At 36.6% G+C, this 22,426-nt stretch overlaps 1 pseudogene; it reads right to left on the bottom strand.

The window, feature by feature from the left end:
- Nucleotides 1–1,272: 1,272 nt before the first annotated feature.
- On the bottom strand, nt 1,273–21,934 carry LOC137954894 (probable LRR receptor-like serine/threonine-protein kinase At1g56140; annotated as a pseudogene).
- Between the last annotated feature and the right edge of the window lie 492 nt (nt 21,935–22,426).

Genomic DNA, 22,426 nt, shown 5'->3' with positions numbered 1-22,426 from the left:
AAGATTACGGTTTTCTAACTGGATAATGAGATGGTTGAATCGGGTTCAACTAACTTGGTCTCTCATTCGGGTATGAACATTAAGGACCTTGAAATGGATCAAACCCTTGTTGTCTTCCCTCTATAGAAAGGTGGAGTATGTGTGATTGTGCCAAGTGCAATATTTTTCCACTTTGTTTTTTACAATCTTAATTAGGGGTGGATATGGGTCAGACTCAAGTTGAGTTTTTAAAAACCCATTCTTATTGGGGGGTCTGATATCATGAGAAACTTGACCTAGCACGAACCAAAAACCTCAGGTTCGAGTTTCAGGTTTCACCTTGTGGTTGGACATAAGATGTGGAAAAAAACCCAATAGGTTTCAGGTCGGGGATAGGTTTCTTCAAACTTGACCCATAAGGATGATACGGGGATATGAAACGGGGTAGAGATGGGGCAAGAATGGGTTGGGATTATAGGGACGGGGTTTTTGTAAACCCGACCTAACTCAGCTCATGCCTAACCCTAATTCTTGCTCTACAAATCTGCCCTAAAATTCCATCCTCATGAGAACCTGTGGGGTGTAAATGAATTGCGAGCATAAATCTCCAACCCATCCCCATTTTTTTAAAAATAAACATATATGTGTCTGTATGTGTATGTGTGTGTATATATATATGTATGTGTGTGTGTGTGTGTGTGTGTGTGTGTGAATAAAACTACACAAAAACTACAATTCAATGCAACAAGCAAAATGTTGTTTTCCTAAGTACTCTTTCAAGTGAAAAATATATTTTTTAAAAAGTGTAAGCATGTTCTTTAAAATAGTAAAGGGTATTTTAAGTCAAGGCTACGTACATGAAAACCCATCCACACCTTGAGTCAAAAGTATTCCCCTACACTAAGTGAGCAATTGGAACCCATCCCTACTAAATTGGGGTTAAGTAAAGTAAAATTCCCATTTTACCTAACCCTTGCCTACCCTTATGTAGAACTTTTATCCTTCACAGAGTATAAAAACATTCCAATCATACATTTTTTGGTCAAACTATAGAAGTCTTTTCTTTTTTCTTTGTTCAAATTTGCAACTCATTAACGATAGTTGGTCCACCTCTTTTGCAATCTTCCAACATTTTTGTTTTATAAAAATGAAAAGCCAACCCAATGAGGCAGTTTAGTTGTCAAACCTGTTTCTCACGGTGAAGAGCAGAATACACACAAACAAAAAAAATGAAAGCAAGAATACATCTTTCACATCTATACACATGTACCCTCGTAGACCCTGATGGATCTCTCAACGTATAGATAATCTGCCTCCACGGATCTCCTGAAACATAGGTTCAGAGGTCAAAGGCAAAGCTTCAGCTTGAATAGTAGAGCTCACATTAGACGAGAAATCAACTTTGCTATCAGTAGGGGTTTCTCCAAGTGACACTACTGAACAATCACAGCCGAACTGTAAACTACCAGTTGTATCGTCATAATGCCAATCAGTCAAGTATACAGGTCTTGTAGTAACACTTTCCACTTCAACATCACCCGTCAACATGACCACCGCACGTGACATAGGCCGGAGTAGAGAAGGTGATGCTTGGGTGCACAAAAGAGCTACACCCAGAACTCGAGCAGCCTCTTGCTCATCAAATTCGGACAACATTGGATCAACTAGTTCTAATCCACGGTTGTTTTCGTGAAGATACCAAGCCTATGACATTTGCAAAGATAAAAAAAGAATAGGCTAGAGAAGTGACTTGATGAAGAGTAATTGCAGAAGATAATTGTAGTTAGTTAAGCCTCACCCATTCTAGGAGATATATCTTTTCCTCCTCCAAGCTTGTGTCTGCATTTGGCCTTCCACTAAGAATTTCGAGAGCAAGAACTCCAAATCCAAAAACATCAGCCTTTTCCGTCAGATGTCCACGTAATACATACTCTGGTGCAAGATATCCTCTAATTTCCAGAAGATAGATCAGGATTAAACAGATAGAATAGGATTTGGAAATAATAACTGGCTACACAAAGAGACATGAAAATACTGCCAAGGGTTAATATCTCTTACATTGTCCCTGCAACTCGTGTACTGATATGAATTTTCTTATCATCATACAATTTTGCCAGACCAAAATCTGAAATTTTGGGTTTCAGTTCTGCATCAAGGAGAATGTTACTGGCCTTAACATCCCTGTGCACTATTCGAAGCCTTGACTTCTCGTGAAGATAAGCAAGACCTCTGGCTGTTCCCAAGCATATGTCAAAGCGGGTTGGCCAGTCAAGTGGCAATGGTTTTCCTGCATGGGAATTACCAAGTAAATACAAAGATATTATTTAATCGTCCCCATGGATTTTCTAATGCAGGTATAAAAGGCATTGTTCTTGATTTATTTTTAGGAGAGAGTGCTTTGAGAGGTGTATTGAGACGAAAATCTCACAAGATAGTAATTTCTCTTTCTGTGTATCTTGACATAATATGCAGCTGAGGAAACTGCTGATCAAGCAAGAATAAAGCATGTAAGCAGCTGAGGAAACTGCTGATCAAGCAAGAATAAAGCATGTAAGGAGAGAGTACAAGACAGGACAAAAGAAATACTCCAGCTGGATAAGTAAAAGAATTAGTTCACTATTATTAAAAGATGGAACCGTCTATCTGCTTTACAATGTGACTACTAGTTGGTCATCTCTTTGTCTACATTTTGCTGTTGTGCAACCTCTTGTTCTCAAACAGATGCTTAACTCATCATCTCAAATTACTTTTTTTTTTGGCTATTGAAGCGTTACTAATCAAACTATTTAAAATTTATCAAAACTAGCTACATAATCGTGTACTTAGAGAGAGGCTTAATGAGACTTGAATTGTAATCTACTCAAGAAAGCAATATCAAATAGATACCAAAGAATAATCATGTACTTTGAGAGGCTTAATCAGACTTAAATTGTAATCTACTTAAGAAAGACAGATCAGTGAGATACCAAAAAGTGCCTGGTCAAGGCTCTTGTTTTCCAAAGTATTCATAAACAAGAAACCTCTTATCTGCCTCAATGCATCAACCATACAACTTCACAAGGTTTCGGTGCTGTACTGCAGATATGATTGCAATTTCTGCCACAAACTGGCCCTTTCCCTGGTGAGATGTGAGGGAAAGTACCTTCACAGCAACAAGCCTACCATCTGGAAGAGTTGTCTGCAAAATGAAAATAAAATGAAATATTTCAGCATATTATCTATTTCAAATTCAAGTAATTTAGTTTGTGAATCTTTAGAAAATATTTCACGTAATTTATGTCATGTCACATGAAGGACTCCCTCATGTTTTCTCTGCCAGAGAGGGGGAGGGGAGGGTCTGCTCCACATGGTAGTGAGGAGGGCCCTCCCCTACCTTCAGAAAGAAAAAAGGAAGGGGCGAGTCTTCCTTCTCCTTGGCCTCTTCACAGAGAGAGTTGGGAAGAAGGGAGGCTCATCACTCCCGGATGGTTTTTTTGAAAATATGACAGTCAGATGTCAGCAACAGGTCAACCAGTTCTCAAACACGTTGTCTGGGATTCAATTTGGATTCAATCACCTTTTTTGGGGTGGTTACTAGGACGGGATTTATAACCTTGCCTAAACATATTTATAACTCATTTTACTAATAAAACCATTAGTACCTTCATCCTCATCAATATTCCTCCTTCCTCTTCTCCAAATAAAAAGCGTGAGTATGAGTAGAAAACCAGATAATCTCTAAACCGACGGAGAGCCCAACAATCAAACCAGTTGTGTTCTTCTTTCTAGGTGGTTCATTGCTTACTGTTGGCACAAAATTTGAAAAAGAGTTTTAGACAGATTTGGGGAAGACTTCTATAGAAATTCACAGGAAAACCATTTTATCAACACTTAATTAAATAACCATTTTAGTTAGTCAACAAAATGGAAATTTAAATTTCATTTTTATCTCCTGATTCAAATTCATTTCATTCATCTACATGAACTTCATCTTCCCAGTTGGTGTTAGTGTAGACGACTTCATGTACATTGGAAAACAGTTTCCACTGTTACTGACCCAACATGAGAAAAATATAAAAAACAAGAGAATCCCTAAACCCTTACAGTACACTAAATTAAAACATTATCCTTAAACCCCAAATTAGGTAAAACATGCATTATTACTACACAAATAAGTAATTTAATGTATAATTAAAATATATTAATATACTCATTAATTGAATTAGATATTATATTATTTAATGATTATATTTTATTGTGCATTAAGGGAGGGTTAGTCAAAAAAATGAAAATTTGATCTTCATCTTCATCTCATGCATCTACATGATCCTCATTTTCGAAATGGGTGTTAGTGTGGACAAGTTCATCTTCATCTTCATCTTCATCTTCGAAATTTAAAATAATTGATTTTATTAATTATAAAAATAAGTTAATTAAACCAAGTGTTTGAGTTAGCAATATTTTAAGTATCACTATTAAATCACCAATACAATAGAGTAAATAAAAAAATAAATATGATTAATGAATAAAAAAGTATTATATTAATAACATAAGATAGATTTTTTACATGGTATTAATTAATAATATATTTTGACAAAATTAAAAGTAATTAATTAATCAAATGCATACTTTAATTATATTTTATTTACCAGAGACTTAAATATGAAGTTTAATATAGTAATAAAATTGAAAAAAAATAATAAACAAATACATATACAACTTTATTAATAACCTAAAAGAAAGATTATTCTAATAACGAGTTCGTGCCTTTAATATTAAAATCATCAAGTTACAAGTTTAGTACATATAAACGACGCATGTTCAAAAATAATAAGATACAACCATCATTTATTGTTCTACATGGAAGTCGATATGGCATCTAGAAATTGTGCGGCTCTTATGGATTCTACTGCACTCTACCTCCGAAAGCATGTTACTTGGCTACCCACATCCTCAAGACCATCGCAATTGTCAATGTCTGTATCATCCATTGCACCTAATTGGACGGCATCACCTCCTCCATCGAGCTCGCCACCCGAATCATCATCTTCATCTTCAAATATATCATCATAATCCTCTCCAAGTATATAATTGTGAAATATGCAACAAGCATGTACAATTTCACCTGGATCCTAAAAGAAAATGGAGGAGTGCCTTTTAACATTTGAAATCTAGCTTTTAAAGCACCAAAAGTTCGCTCAATAATATTTCGTAAAGATGAGTGTCTTCGGTTGAATAATTATTTTTCATTTCTAGGAATATTATCTCCAAATTTTTGTAGGTGATATCGGGTTCCTCGATATGGAGCCAAAATTCTAGAAAGATTTACATAACCAGCATCGACTAGATAATATTTTCCTATATTAGAAATTATATACCACAGTAAATAATTGAAGATAAAATAGATAAAAAATGATTGCATAAAAATATATTACTTACCTTCAGGTACAAAGATTTTATCTCGATGAGTCAATACGTCCTTCAGTACACAGGAATCAGCTGCTGATCCTTCCCATCCAGCAAGTACATAAGTGAATTGCATGTCAAATGAACATGCTGCCATCACATTTTGTGAGAGATATCCTTTTCTATTCCAGAACCTTGGTTGATGTTTAAGTGGAATGTTCGCTTTGATATGAGTTTCATCAATAGCTCCAATACAATCCTAATTATATATTTTCAATTAATATTGGCTAACTTTGTATATTAATCTAAAATTATTTAGTTATAGGAAGTGATGTTACCTTGAAGTACGAATAAAACATTGAACTGATTAAAATCTTTTAGTGTGAGCGTTTCGAAGGTCGTTTGACATAATCAGAGTGAAGTTTGAGGATTGCATCCAACACCTTGTTGAAATACTTACTTATGGTCCATTTTGATCTATCAAACATCTCTACTGTGACACTATAAGATTGTTATTGACCAATAGTTAGGAGGAAATATACAAGTTGTTCTTCAACTGAGATGGTCTTTGGGGCTGATAAAAACCCTTTACTAGTAAGTATATCTGCCAATTTGTGAAATACCAGTTGATTCATCCTGATCACTTTCCAAAATTTAACTGGTGATTTGTCTAGTGCCTTTTGCAAATACAATGGACCATTCATCCACAAAAATGTGGTACACGTTTGATGCAATGGTACATATAGTATCTTCCTATGGTGATAAACAAAGTTGTGAATGCAACCATAGTTGCAACCTGTTCTTCGTCTGTCATAGTATCTGAGCTATTCGATCCATTGCATCAATTAATCTACTAGTGTCATCATCGGGCATTTCGGTTCTCTTTCTATGACGACTTGAAGATGACCACTTACTTCTTGTAGATTGATTACCTAGAGACTCATCCATGCTTAATAATGGCGATGGAGTATCCCTAACTATATCAACATCCTCGGGTTCATCCATCGGGACATGTTTCAATTGACGGATGAGTTCATCGCCCTAATCTACAAAGGTTGCACCTCCTGACCCTACGACTATTGTGTTTCCCACCTCCACAGCTAATTTGTCGTATAGGGGGCAACCTTCACGTTTGTACTTCTCAACATCTTTATGCTCCTACAAGAATAAAACATCGTTTATACGTCTTGGAATAGAGTTATACTAACGAGTAAAACATAAAAAATATTTTATAGTACATCATGATTTACTGACCTTTTATGTAGTCAAGCCATACAGAATTACATGCAGTAACTCATTGTGTGGTTGTATCCCAACCGAATCCACTAGTGTTGATACAACTCGTTACCGTTTGGTATGTTTTCTTCCATGATCTTGTTCGATTCTTCACTTGCTCAACAATTTTTTTATTGACTGCGTCTTCATTGAACTTATTAACACATTCCATATACACCTCATGCTTCCATACCCAGTTAGGCAACTTGTTCCCTAGATTAACCTGCTCGACCAAGAGATCGAGCATTTTGCTATCGTCTTCAAAGGTCCAAATGTCATATGGTCAACCAGTTGGTTGTCTTCTTGTAACCATGTATAATCTAAATCCGAGACAGTCCTCATAGAAAAAACTTTATCAGACAACCTTTACCCGTCACAGAAACACAAACCATAAAAAATAGAATACCATGTGGTGGATATGTATAACACCCGAATCTCCTCACTACATGGCAAAAATATTCCATACACTTCAAAAATTCTCAACAACATTCTCAAACATTTTTGTTGGAATTTGTGTTTGTATCGACCGAGCCAGTCCTTGTATAAGATCCGTGGGGTTGCTTTCCTAATAGGTTCGAGCCTTTTAGTCCATTGGTTTCAACATGGTATCAGAGCAGGTTGGTCCCGAGTTCGAGTCCCGCTCCCACCGAATTTTGTCCCAGGTATTTCTGGTGAATTTGTCCTGGGTTTTTCCAGGAGTTTGTCTCGGGTTTTTTCGTTGAATTTGTCCACAGGTTTTCCCGTGCGGGGGAGTGTTGGAATTTGTGTTTGTATCGACCGGGCCAGTCCTTGTATAAGATCCGTGGGGTTTCTTTCCTAATAGGTTCGAGCCTTTTAGCCCATTGGTTTCAACAATTTCAAAATTAATTAAACTACTTTCACTACTGCATATACACTAAACAATGAGAAAACACACACATCAAGTCCAAATTCATCGAACACCCCTGGTAGAGCCCCATATAACTTCGCAGTCACTACGAACTGTACCTCGTCAGTGATGGGGGTCAGGTTTCGTTGGCTAATGGAAGCCCATGTAGGCAACTCAACCTTGTTTGAATTGGACTAAAAATCCCCTAATAAAGCCTAAACCATAAACCATCAAACCCTATCACCTACTAAACTTTAAACTCTAAACACTAATTCCATAACATAATACCCTAAACCTTAGATAGACCCCCTAAACCTTAGAAGCCTAAACCCTAAACCCAAAAACCCCTAGAGCTTAAAAACACAAAACCCCCAAAACCTTAAAAACCCTAAACCATCTAACCCTAAACCCTATCACCTACTAAACTCTAAACCCTAAACACTAATTCCAAAACTTAATACCTTAAAATCCCTAAACCCTAAACCCAAAAAACCCTAGAGCTTCAAAACACAAACCATAAAAAATAGAATACCACGTGGTGGATATGTATAACACCCGAATCTCCTCACCACATGGCAAAAACATTCCATAGCACTTCAAAAATTCTCAACAACATTCTCAAACATTTCAAAATTAATTAAACTATTTTCATTACTGCATATGCACTAAACAATGAGAAAACACACACATCAAGTCTAAATTTACTGAACACCCCTGGTAGAGCCCCATACAACTTCGCAGTCACTACGAACTGTACCTCGTCAGTGATGGGGTCGGGTTTCGTTGGCTAATGGACACCCGTGTAGGCGACTCAGCTTTGTTTAAATTGGACTAAAAAACCCCTAATGAAACCTAAACCATAAACCATCAAACCCTAAAGTCAAACCCTATCACCTGCTAAACTCTAAACCCTAAACACTAATTCCATAACATAATACCCTAAACCCTAGACCCCCTAAACCTAAGAATCCCTAAACCCTAAACCCAAAAAACCCTAGAGCTTAAAAACACAAAAGCCCAAAACCTTAAAATCTCTAAACCATCAAACCCTATACCCTATCACCTACTAAACTCTAAACCCTAAACACTAATTCCAGAACTTAATACCTTAAAAGCCCTAAACTAAACCCTACACCCTAATTAAAGACCCTAAAGCCTAAAAACCCTAGAGCTTAAAAACACAAAACCCCCAAAACCTTAAAAACCCTAAACCCCCTAAACCTTAAAAACCCTAATCCCTAAAATACCCTAAATCCTTAACCATAAACCCTAAACCCTAATTACATGACCCTTAAAGTACCAAACCCTAAAAATAATCCCTAAGATGAATCAAGAATTTAGACCCTAAACCGTAACCCTAAATCCCACAATTATGCACAAATAACCCCAAATTAGGCACTGACAATAAAATTAAATAAAATAAAACACTAATTTAATGAAAAACAAAATTAGGGCTTAGTCATACTTTCTGAAATTTGGGGAAAACCGAAGGCGAAGGGTGAAATCGATGCCAAATGGGGAAATCAATGCCTAATCGAAGTAGAAATTAAGAAATCGAAGCCCAAATGTCAAAATCGAAGAAAATTGAAACCGAAATAGGGGAAATCGCAAGAAATTGGACGATATTTTGGGGAAAAAGAGAATAGCGAGAGGGAGAAGGGAGTGAGATGTCAAAAGGAAGAAGAGAGGGAGAAGAGAGAGAAGAAAGGGGGGTCGGGAGGGACAAGAGAGAGAGAAGCGAGAGAGAAAATTGGAGAGCGAGTTTGAGAGAAGAGAGGGAGGCACGGAGACGAGGGCGTGCGAGAGAGAGGGTGAGTCCGAGAGAAGACCGAGAGACGGAGGCCGGTGATGAGAGGGAGGCTGGAGACGAGAATCCGAGGGAAGAGAGGCAGCAGCGACGTCAGAGGCATAGGGAGACGAGAGAGGGAATGCGGGAGAGAAGAAGAAAAAAAGGAAAATGAGGACGCGTGAGAGAGGGGGGTGCGAGGAGAGAAAGGGGAAAAAGAAGCGTCGCGTGTCCTTCATCTCAAAGAAGATCAAATATGGCCTTCTTTGAGATGAAGGATTTTAAATTGTGGAGATGAAGGACCGCTTCATCCCCTGCATCCATATGAAATGTCATCTGCGCTCCACTAACGACTTCAAGTGTTGAAGGGCATTATGCGGTTGAAGATCATCTCGGACTTCAAGTTGACTAACCCCCCCTAATACAATAATTAGGTGAGCCAATGAACTACACACATGATTAATTATTTAATGATTGCATTTTATTGTGCATTAATACAGTAATTACGTGAGCCAATGAAATACGCACATGATTAATTATAAGTAATAAATAAATAACGTTATAAATAACAAAAAAGAATGTAATAAGTTTAGTTATTAATTTATTAATAACATATGATATACTTTAACCTAAAAAATGAATTATTTAAGAGGAAAAATTGATCTAATCATAACTTTAACACACTATATATTTGTACGTAATATTAATTAATAATATGTTTCTGTTAAATTTGAAACCATTGATTTTATTAAATAAAAAATGGGTTAATTAAACCAAAATAATTGATCAAATGCTTGATCTAACAATATCTTAATTACCACTATTAAATTGCTAATATAATACAATAATTAACAAATAAATATAATGAGTAAATAAAGAATACTTTTATTAATAACAGAAGATGTTTTTTTTACGTGGTATTAATTAATAATACATTTCCACAAAATTGAAAAATAATTAATTGATGAAATGCATATTGTAACTATATTTTATTTACCAAACATACATATCTAGTTTAATATAGTAATAAAATTTAATAAAAATAATATATAAATAAATATACAACTTCATTAGTAACGTAAGAAAGATTATTATAATAACCAGTTCGTGACTTTAGTATTAAAATCATCAAATTACATGTTACTAAACAATAATATACAATCATCAGTTATCATCCCACATGCAAGTCGCTATTTCATCTCGAAATTGTGCGGCTCTTGTGGATTCTAATGCACGTTGCCTCCGAAAGCTTGTTGATTGGGTATCCTTTTCCACAAGACCATCGCTATCATCGCTGTTTGTATCATCCGTTGCACCTAATTGGACCCCATCACCTCCTTCACCGAACTTGTCATCCGAATCATCATCTTCCAAATCAAATATATCATTGTAATCTCCTCCACATATATAATTGTGCAATATGCAACAAACAATTACATTTTTTGTCTACATCTTAAAAGAAAATGGAACACCTTTCAACATTTGAAATCGAGCTTTTAAAGCACCAAAAGTTGTCTTAATAGTATTCCGCAAAGACGAGTGTCTTCGATTGAATAATTCTTTTTCATTCCTAGGAATATTATCTCCAAATTCTTACAGATGTTACCGAGTTCCTCGATATGGAGCCAAAAATCATAGAAGATTTGCATAACCAGCATCGACTAGATAATATTTACTTATAATAGAAATTATATTCTACATAAAATAAGTAAAGATAAAATAGATAAAATATTACTGCATTAAAATATATTATTTACCTTCAGGTACAAATTGTCTATCTCGGCGAGTCAATGCGTCCTTCAGTACACGGGAATCAGGTGCTGATCCCTCCCATCCAGCAAGTACATAAGTGAATTGCATGTCAAATGTACATACCGCCATCACATTTTGTGAGAGAAACCTTTGTTGTTCTTCAAGTGGGATGTTCGCTTGATATGCATTCCATTAATAGCCCCAATACAATCCTAATTATATAATTTTAATTAATATTGACTAAATTTTTATAGTAATCTAAATTTGTTTAGTTAGAGGGCAAGTGATGTTACCTTGAAGTATGGATAAAACATTGAATTGTTTAAAATCCTCGAGTGTACGTTCTGAAGGCCGTTTGATGTAATCAGAGTGAAGTTTGAGAATAGCATCCAACACCTTGTTCAAATATTTACTTATGGTCCAGTTCGATCTATCAAACATCTCTGTTGTGACACTATAGGTTTCTTCCACTGAGATGGTCTTTGTGGCTGATAAAAACCCTATGCTATTAAGTATTTTTGCCAATTTACGAAATACAATTTGATTCATCCTGTAAACTTTTCAAAATTTAACAGGTGATTTGTCTAATGCCTTTTGCAAATACAACAGACCATTAATCCTAAAAGAACGTGGTACACGTCTATCGCAATGGCATTGATAGTATCTTCCTATGACAAAAAAAATACATGTCAATCCAACAAAAGTTGCAACCCTTTCTTCGTCTGTCATAATAGCCATGGAATTCTGCAAATTTAATCTTCCTAAAAGTCATAAACAAAAATAAACATCAATTTTCAATCATAACCTATTCATCCAAACTCAACAATCATATTCATAGCAATGAAAATCCTTAATTGACCACAACCATACTCATCCACTATATTATCCACATAATATTAAAATAAAAACCTTAACCATACTTGATAAGTCTTGCAACGTTATAATTCAAACATCGTCTTTAATACATAAGAATCTTCCCAATATACTTAAAGCGCATTACAAATATTTTCTTGCACAATATTTAAGCCACCCGACCAGCTCTTCCATTGTCATTGCCGTCAACATGGCCTTCTTACTTGGTGTATCCAACCATTCAGGAGCGCCATACTTCATGTCGTCCGACAGGTCCGGGATTTCCCTGAGGGCATTAACACAATCATTTTAGACATCACCCTCGTTAGGCTTCATAACACTATTCAATGCTTGAGCGATTCGGTTAACTGCATCAATGAATTTACTGCTATCATCAATGGGCAATTCACTCTTCTTTCTACGACGACTTGAAGATGACGCTTTACTTCTTCGAGATTGCTCTGCTGTCGAATCATTTCCGCTAATGAATTGGGATGGAGTGTCCCTAACTACTTCAACATTCTTGGGCTCGTCCATTGGGACAGGATCCGACTCATGGAGGAGTTCATCGCCCAGATCTATAGGAGTTGTACTACCAGACCCTACGACTATTGAGTTTCCCACTACCAAAGCCAATTTTTCGTAAAAGGGGCAGTCTTGTTGTCTATACTTTTCAACATCTTTATGCTCCTACAAGAATAAAACATTATTTAGACGACTTGGAAAAGAGTTCTAGTAATGCGAAATAATACAAAATATTTTACAGTACATCATGATTTACTGATCTTAATGTAGTCTTGCCATACAAAATGACATGGAATAACTCGTTGTGTGGTTGCATCCCAACCAAACTCATTAGTGTTGAGACAACTCGTTACTATTTGGTATGTTTTCTTCTATGATCTTGTTCGATTATTGAGTTGCTCAACAGTTTTTTTATTGACTGAGTCTTCATTGAACTTATTGCCACATTCCACATATACCTCATGCTTCCAAACCCCATTGGGCATCTTGTTCCCTATATTTACCTGCTTGACAAAGATTTTGATCATTTTGCTGTCTTCTTCGAAGCTCCAAATGTCATATGATCGAGCACTTGGTTGTCTTCTTACAACAATTTATAATCTAAATCTGAGATTGTCCTCATGGAAAAAACTTTATCAGACAACCATCACCTGTCACAAAAACAAAAACCACAAATAAGAAAATACCATGTGGTGGATATTTATAACACCCGAATCTCCTCACCACATGGAAAAAACCATTCCATAGCACTTCAAAAATTTTAAACAACTTTCTAAAACATTCCAAAATTAATCAACTATTTCCATTGTCGATGCACTAAACAATGCAAAAACACACACACACACATCAAGTCCAAATTCATTGAACACCCTTGGTAGATCCCCACATGACTTCACAGTCACTACGAACTGTACCTCGTCAGTGATAGGGGTTGGGTTTCGTTGGCTAATGGACGCCCGTGTAGGCGACTCAGCCTTGTTTGAACTGAACTAAACACCCTAATCTCTATACCTAATCGAGAACCTTAAAAAAACCCTAATAAACCCCTAAATCCTAAACCCTTAAAACCCTAAACGCTAAACCCTAAACCCTAAGCCCTAATTCCAGAAGTTAACAAAAAACCCTAAAACTTAAAAACCCAAAAAGCCCCAAACCCTAAACCCTAAACCCTATCATCCAATAAACCTAAACTGAAAAAAAATTGAAAAAATACTAAACCCTAATTCCAGAACCTAAACCCTAACAATACCATAAATCCTTAACCCTAAACACTTAACCCTTAAATACCAAGCACCAAACCCTAAAACCACTAAACCCTAACCCTAATCAATAATTTAGACCCTAAACCATAACCCAAAATCCCACAATTATGCACAAATAACCCCAAATTAGGCACTGAATCTAAAATTAAATCAAATACAACACCAATTTAATCAGAAAAAAATTAGGGTTTACTCATACCTTCTGAAATTAGGGGAAAACCGAAGCTGAAGGGTGAAATCAAAGCCGAATGGGGAAATCGATGTCGAATCGAAGTAGAAATTAAGAAATCAAAGCCCAAATGTCAAAATCAAAGAAAATCGAAACCGAAATAGGGGAAATTGAACGAAATCGAAAGGTATCTTGGGGGAAAAGAGAATAGCGAGAGGGAGAAGGGAGTGAGAGGCCAAAAGGGAGAAGAGATGGAGAAGAGAGAGAGAGAGAAGAGAGGGAGGCCAAGAGGGATAAGAGAGAGGGAGAAGCGAGTGGGAGGTTTAGAGGGAAAACGAGTCCGAGATAGAGAGAAGGACGTTCACAGCGAGAGGGACAAGGAGATGGAGGTCATAGAGAGACAGAGACCGGAGAGAGGGAGTAGAGAGCTCAGGGGCCATAGGGAGACGAGAGAGGGGGTACAGGAGATAGGGCGAAAAAAAAAACGAAATGAAGAGAGGGAGAGAGGGGGTGCAGGAGAGAGAAAGAGAGGGGGAAAAATCGTTGAGGGTTCGAACCTCGGCGATCGCTTCATCCGGATGAATGGAAAAAATGGGCGGTAACCAAATTCCGTCACTTAAACCATGGAGATGAATTTCGAAATCATCTTAGTCATCTAGATGACTTGAATTCTGGTGTTCCACTAACGACGTCAGGAGATCAACTGAGTAATACGGTTAAAGTTCATCTGCTGTGTCCAGTTGACTAACCCCCCCTTACTTGGGGTGACACTAATGGACGAAATCATTGGGCCATAAGTCCCAGCTTCCGGTGTAGCATAGGATCCCTAACCAGCCCAAAAAAGATGTATGTCAAGATGGTTTGATGTTACATTTGTAGTTTAGTCCACAATGAACTTGAAAGGAAGTGAAGATTTCAAACAACGAACTTAAAATAAAGTGAAGATTTCAATTCAACTTAAATGAATTGATTCAACTTCAACTCATCCTTGGGTGTTAGTGTAGACGAGTTCAAGTGCACTAGAAAATATATTCCAGTGTTACTGCCCCAAAATGAAAAATATGATATAAACTAGAGAATGAGTAATTTTTTTAATATACTTAAATAGAACATACACCTAAATAGATAATTAACCAAAATAAACATGGTTACTACACTTATAAGTGATTTAACGTGTAGTATTAAAATATATTAATAAACTAATTAATGAAAGACTATATTATATTGCTTAATGATTACAATTTATTATAACTTAATACAATAATTATGTGTGACTAGAATAAATTATAAAAATAAAAAAAGTAAAAAATAACATAAGATAATATAATAAATAAATAAATTATTATTTTAATAACATAAGATATATTTTAACATTAAAACTCACTAATTTAATACAATAATAAATAAATAAATATATTAATTTATAAATAACATAATATATATTTTTACGTATTATTAACTAATAATATATGTCCACAAAATTTAAAACCATCGGTTTAATTAATTATAGCAATGGGATAATTAAACCAATTAATGATTCAAATTTATTATAAATTAATATAATAATTACGTGTGACTAGAATAAATTATAAAAAAAAAAAATTAAAAAATAACAGAAATGAATATAAATAATGAATAAATTATTTAATTGAACTGAATAAATAAAAAAAATTATTTTTAAAATAAATTATTAATAACATATATAAAATTAAAACTTAAAAAAACATGCTTAAAAATGAACCGAGTTACTCGTAATAGTCCACAATTTATAGCATAAAAGCAAACGTTTATGCCTTGGAGTATAACAACGACTTCGTGCATTTAATATTAAAATCATCAACTTACTAGTTTAGTACATATGAACGACAAAATACGTGTTCAAAAGTAATAAGATACCACCATCAATGATCACTCCACATGCTAGTCGCGATAGCATCTCGAAATTGTGCAACACTTGTGGATTCTAATGCATGCGGCCTTCACATGTTTGTTGATAGGCTGTCTTCATGACACAGTCCAAATACACCTCATGCTTCCAAACCCCATTGGACATCCTGTTCCCCATATTGATCTGCTCAACCAAGAGATCGAGCATTTTGTTGTCATCCTCGAAGGTCCAAATGTCATATGATCGAGAAGTTTGTTATCTTCTTCCAGCCATTTTTAATCTAAATTCGAGATGGTCCTCATGGAATTTTTTTTATCAGACAACCTTTACCTGTCATAAGACACACGAAAAGACAAAAAAAAAAAAAAATACCATGTGGTGGATATTTATAACACCCAAAACTCCTCACCACATGACATGATCATTCCATAACACTTCAAAAATATTCAACAACATTCTAAATCATTTCAAAATTAATCAAACTAATTCTATTGCATATGCAAAACACACTAATCAAGTCCAAATTCACCTAACACCCTTGGTAGAGCCCCATATGACTTCGCAGTTACTACAAACCGTACGTCATTAGTGATAGGGGTCGGGATTCGTTGGTGAATGGACATCAGTAGGCGACTCAACCTTGTTTGAATTGGACTAAACACCCCAAACCCTAAACTCTAACAGAGAACCCTAAAAAATTAAAAAGAACAAAAAACCCTAACCGCTAAACCCTAATTCTAGAACCTAAACCCTAAACCCTAGACCTTAAAACCCCTAAAAGCCCCAAACCCTAAACCCTATCACCCCAAAAATCGAGAACCCTAATTTTTTTTGAAAAAACCTAAACCCTAATTCCAGACCTAAAAGCCCCAAACGCAAAACCCTAAACCCTATCACCCTAAAAACCGAGAACCCTAAACCCTAATCCCTAAACCCTTAAATACCTTGAACAATACCCTAAATACACTAAATTCTAACTCTAATCCAGAAATTAAACCCTATAAAGACGAAATTGAACCATAAATACTATAAACCCTAACCCTAAATCCCACAATTAGGCCACAATCAATATAAATTACGCACAAAAATTAAAAATAAATAAAATATAACACTAAATCAATTGAAAAAAATTGGGGTTTAGACTTACCTTTTGAAATTTTGGGAAAACCAAAGCCGAATGGGGAAATCGAAGCCGAATCGAAGAAATCGAAGCCTAAATATAAAAAATTGAAGGAAATCGGGGAGGGGGGAGGAGAGGAAAGAGAAGAGTGAGAGGGAGAAGGGAGAGGGAGGCCGAGAGAGACAGGGAGAGGAGATGCGTAGACAAGAAGAAGAGAGAGGGGAGAGGAGATGCGAAGATGATGAGAAGGGAGTACGAAGATGAGAGGAAGAAGAGAGGGAAGACGAGAGGAAGAAGAGGGGGCGAAAAAATTCGTCAAGAGAGGAAGGCCGAGGGAGAGGGAGAACAGAGGGAAATGAGGGAAAAATTTTCGTTCGGGGGAGGGAGAAACGCGTCCAATGCGCGAGTCAATTGGATGATTTGAAAAATAAGTATGAAACACGATTCCCCCGTTTTTGCCTGAGAAGATTACCTGACGTGATTCGAATGAAGAGGAGATCATGCACCACTAACGGCCTAATCGAATGAACAGAGTGATGTGCACGTAATTCATCTCTGATTCATTTTGGAATAACCCTCTTGTATGAGACCCCACCTGCCTCTTCCTTTATATTAAAATCTTTTAATACCAGATTATTCTGATAAATGAGAATAAAAAAAAGAGAGAGAGCTAGACATCAGCAATCAGATATAAATCCTGCAAAAGTACAATGTTTTAATTCTCCAACAAACCAACCTGGATATAAACATCAAAAAGCCATCTTCCAGTACTCTTCCAACTATTCGTATTCTCAATTTGAATCTCTGCAAATTGCATATTTACACTATAATTTCCATTCTCTAGCCCAAGGCCGTAGTACCTTAGTGATGGTGACGCCCTTGCAGTTCTCATGATGTCTACGTCCAAGGTATTTGAGATAAAGGATAAGCGTTGCGTTCTAATTTTCCTTGTACCTTCCACTGCTACTGACTGCCCACCTTAGTGAGTCGGTTACAAAATATGAGGCAGGACCGATGGGGTGGTTCATTATCTGCTTCATTTCTTACTCCTCTAGTAGATGTTATAGTGGGGCCCCCACATTTGATTGCGAATGAAGAATCTGCAAGCAAGGGTATCAACTTTAAAAATTGGAATAAGGCCAAATTCCACCAATATCTTTCCGTATGAAGGGATGAATTACTGGTGTAACCTTTGAAGAGCATCCCTAATGCTGAAAGATAATATCAATGTCCTTCTGTAGAAGAAGAGAAGACTTCTTAAACTACTAGGTATAAGAGTTTAACTCATAAATAGCCAACTCAGCAAGGAAATTCTTTCTAGGTAATGGAGATGTAAAAGTGACCATTTTATAATTTAATAAATGCAGAAAATTGTTGCACTTTTGCAACACAGAAATCTAACATGTACTCATATTATGCAAAGGAAAAAACGTCTCTTAGAAAGGAAGACAAGATAAAGAAACTAAAAGAGAAGAAGACAATTCAAGCCTGAGGGCAAAACACTAAACAAAGACACTAATGCACACAGATACACAATGGAAATTCTTACATATTGCAGAAAATCATCAACAAACAATTACAAGATCAGAAAATCACAATACCTATCCATTGTAAGAGGAAGTCCTTGTGATTTATTTCTCCTTTAATATTTTAGAAAAAACTATATAAACCCTTGTAATCCTTCTACAATTCATTCAATACACATAAAAAATTTGTCCCTTGCCTTGGCTATCTCTCTCTTGGGTTTTGGTCCTGAATGTCTTGAAGCTCTCTCGTTCCTGCACTCACTCATTCATGGTGGCTTAAATTTTCTCGGGTGTAAGTCTTACTTTATTCTGTGGCTGTTTATTAACTGTTGTAGATGTGTCAGTTAAAAGGGGTATAGTTGTCTTTTCTGTACTGATTTACTTAAGTGACTAATAAAAGAAGTTAGGGATTGAGATTTTCCCATAGTGAGTCTGCTGCATTCTCCGCATCTTTCTTCATTCTCCTGCTTTTTTTTTTTCTTCTTTTCTCTTTCTTTATTCTTTCAATTCTCTGATTTAACATCTAGGATATCTTTTTTTTTTTTTTTTGTGATTTTCAGTTTAGTTTTTGTAAGAAAAACTATTAGGGATATTTTGGTCTCTTTGAACAAGTTTTAGCTTAACTAACTCTTTAAGGTGTAATTAAGACATCTCAGTGATAAAAGAAAATTTTCAGCAACTATCTTTCGCTTTTCTGTTCTCTAATTGTGCTGTTGTGATTTCAGCAAGGAAAATTTTTATTTCTCATAGATTTGATGCGTCTGTATGACACTGAGCCTCAATCTTCCCTTTCCTCTCCATATCCCAATGAGCTCAACAGGACGACATCTACGTGGCATTTGCCTAAGATTCTCTCAAAAAAGACTTCTGTATCACTTAAGTTTGTTAGTGTTTCACTGGTTTCTAACATGGCACACTTCAGTCAAGTCAAATTCAATTGAATGAAAACGCAGTGTTCAATTTTAAACCTCCACCACCCCCGAGGATGCCAAGTTGCCTGAATCAAAATTGATGGATCCTGTGCATGTTGGGTATTCGTGGAGTCTTACAAGTAAGGTCGGAAATTTCTTAAATGGACTTAATGCAGGTGTTTGATAAAAATAACAAACTTTGGTTTCATGCTGGAGACAGTCAACTTCTGCGAGGACATGGTAAGAGATCTCTTGCATTTTCTTTTCCAACACTGCTTTTTGTGCTACTTGTAATCCAGAAATCACTGTTAAGGATGCTACATAGGCTGATATGAAGAATCAGTGGGATCTCAATCTTGATGAAAGCCTTTTAACCGGAAGAAGGACAACATCAGAAGTCTTCATGGTCTTCTGCAACAATTCTACAACAATGGAAGAGGTGAGGACATGATAGTTTGAGTGTTGAACCCTCAGGTGTCTTTACTATCTCTCCTAATATAATCCTCTGATTGATGGAATGATCTGTTGTGCTCCAAGGCCCTTCATTGGAACCCCACTTGTGATCAACTATGTAGGCACAGTTTCCAGCCTCCCAATCTGACTTGTGGTCTCTGTCATAACACTGAGGGACCTATCGACCATTTATTGCTGGATTATTCCTTCTTCGGGGAAGTTTGGTACTCCTACCACACTGATTTGGTCTTCCAATCAGTTTACTATACAAGGTGAATGGTTATCTCAGCTCTTGGCTTTCACCTTCCCTCACCTAGGGAATACTCTTTGGAAGATAGTGGAAGCTGCTGTCTCATGGAGTATGTGGCTGGAGAGAAATTGCAGTATTTTCTTCAACATAGTGCCTACCTGGGGGCTGCTATCGAGAAACCCATTCTAGTGCATGCATGGACTCTTCTCACTCACATAATCTCTGATTAAACGTACTGCTTTAAGATTTGAATGGGAAGAAGAGTGTAGATGCAGCTGTAGCCAAAGAACCGAATGGAAGCTTGGATCCCTCCTCTTGGTTCCCTTAAGGTCAACTTTGATGACAGTTCTCAGGAAAATCTGTGGTTGGAGAAGGTTGGTGGTGAGGTTAGAAATCATGAAGGAAGTACACTATCAATCTTCTCAAGCCAATTTCGTGAGGTGAGTCTACCTGAAGCTGAAGCACAGTTTGTTTCGCATCGTCTAAGTTTATATCTTGAACTCTTCTCAGAGCCTTTTATCATTGAAGTGGATTCTGCTGTGGTTATTTCATTGGGGGCTAGTTTGGCCCAAACCCCCTTGCGCTTTGACAGGCACTGACTTAAGATGGCTGATCTCACCTCTTCCATTCAAGTCACTTGAAAGCATGTTGCCCGCTAAGCAAACGCAGTGGCCGACTCCCTCGCCAAAGAGGGGAGTATGCTTCAATAACATGTTGTAAACTTTGGCCATCTTGGTACTTTTTCTTTATTTCTTTGTATTTCTTAGCCTTTTTGTCCTCTTCTGTTTTAATAAAACTCCTACTCTTCAAAATTCATCACTAATGCAAGAATTACTAGTTCTTTTAGTGAATGCTTTGGAGACTTATGATGCTCATTATAATCAAGATGAATGGCCATTTAGAAATAGGTACCCACTCTACCTGATAACATGGATGGCCTTAGCTTTAGCTTTTTAGCAAAGAAGTAGTTGTCCCCTGCAATCAATATTTAATCATAAGCTTCATGATATGAAGTACGAGCCTATAAGACAGGGAGGGGATGTCAAATAATTTCTCCAAACGAAAGGTAATGTCAAGAGATTGATTTTTGATTTCGATGCCCCCGATTTCTTCCCGTTACACATATATAGACTTGTAAGTTATAATCTACAGGAAAATACAAAATGCCCTCCCCTTATCATAATTCATAAATACAAATCAACTTGAATATGATAACATCCCCCCTCAAATTGATGCTGGTAAGTCAACCAACAACAATTTGCCAACCAAAAATTGATGCCGTTATTGAGTTATTGCTTTGGTGAAGACATCGGCCACTTGGAGATTCGAAGAAATGTAAGGAAGAGATATCACCCAACTATCCAAGGTATCTTGGATAGAATGATAATCAACCTCAATGTGCTTGGTGCGTTCTGTTATGCATGCAATAACATTATTATTTTAATTGTTTTTCTTTAATTTACTTTATTTTATTTAAGTTTTAAGCCACAAGGGTATTTTTATAATATTTGATCTTAAACCTTGTAAGGGTCAACCCTATTTAAGGGGTAAGAGTAATGAGAAAGTCAAGAATTGATTTTAGGTTAAACAGGCTTGGAGCTCTCCTTACGAGTTCTAGGGTTTTCAAGCTTTCCTTTGGCTTGATCTTTGTCTTCCTCTCTATGCCTTCCTACGATTCCACGTGGGTTCCTTACAATAACCCGTGGCAGATCTAGGACCGTAACAATTGGTATCAAAGCGGGAACACAATGGGTTATTCTCTATCCCAAAAAGAAACTATTATTCTGCACGAGGTACACGATTCAATGGAAAAAGTATGCAAAAAACTGGGAGAAATACGAGTAGGGTATGAATCTTCCATTGAACGTTTAGCAAGGAAGTTACGCGTTGCAGCAGAAAAGGTCATACGACCTGAAATATCCGAGCAAGACATATGCACAGAAGGAAAAGTAGCAGAAGTTGTCTCGGACGGGAAAATAGGCCATGGGCCAGAAAAATTTAAAATTTTGTCATGTTTACCAGCTAAAGTCCATGCAGAAGATTTGGGTATGACCTCAAATCTAGACAGGCAGAAAGGCCATGCTTCAAAAAATTTCAAGATTTCCGCGCAAGGAAATCCAAAGCCGAACAACGGCGACGAATATTTGGGGAAATTGAAAGGGTATTCTGCCAAAACCTCGTCGGTAATGGTTGCTGTGGGTTTGACCTCAAAAACCCCTCCTCACGGCCAGCGAAATGTCTACCATAATAGGAGAAGGTAATATTTTTGGCGATTCTTCCGACAAGTATGTGTTTTTGAGAGCCCTCTGTCTCAAAAAATTCCCAAGCGATGAAGCCCAAAAGGGCTGCTCTTCGCCACCGGACACTGAGGAGGCTCTGTCGGCCCCGTCGAAAACAAGTTCGGTGGGATTTGACTTCCGACCAC

The sequence above is a fragment of the Aristolochia californica genome, unplaced genomic scaffold (genome assembly GCF_029961685.1).
Source record: "Aristolochia californica isolate CCGP_79_NKW_82.1479 unplaced genomic scaffold, dmAriCali1.0.hap1 SCAF_2, whole genome shotgun sequence".
Classification (NCBI taxonomy): domain Eukaryota; kingdom Viridiplantae; phylum Streptophyta; class Magnoliopsida; order Piperales; family Aristolochiaceae; genus Aristolochia; species Aristolochia californica.
The sequence above is the reverse complement of the archived record's forward strand: the minus strand, read 5'-3'. Positions and strand labels throughout refer to the sequence as shown.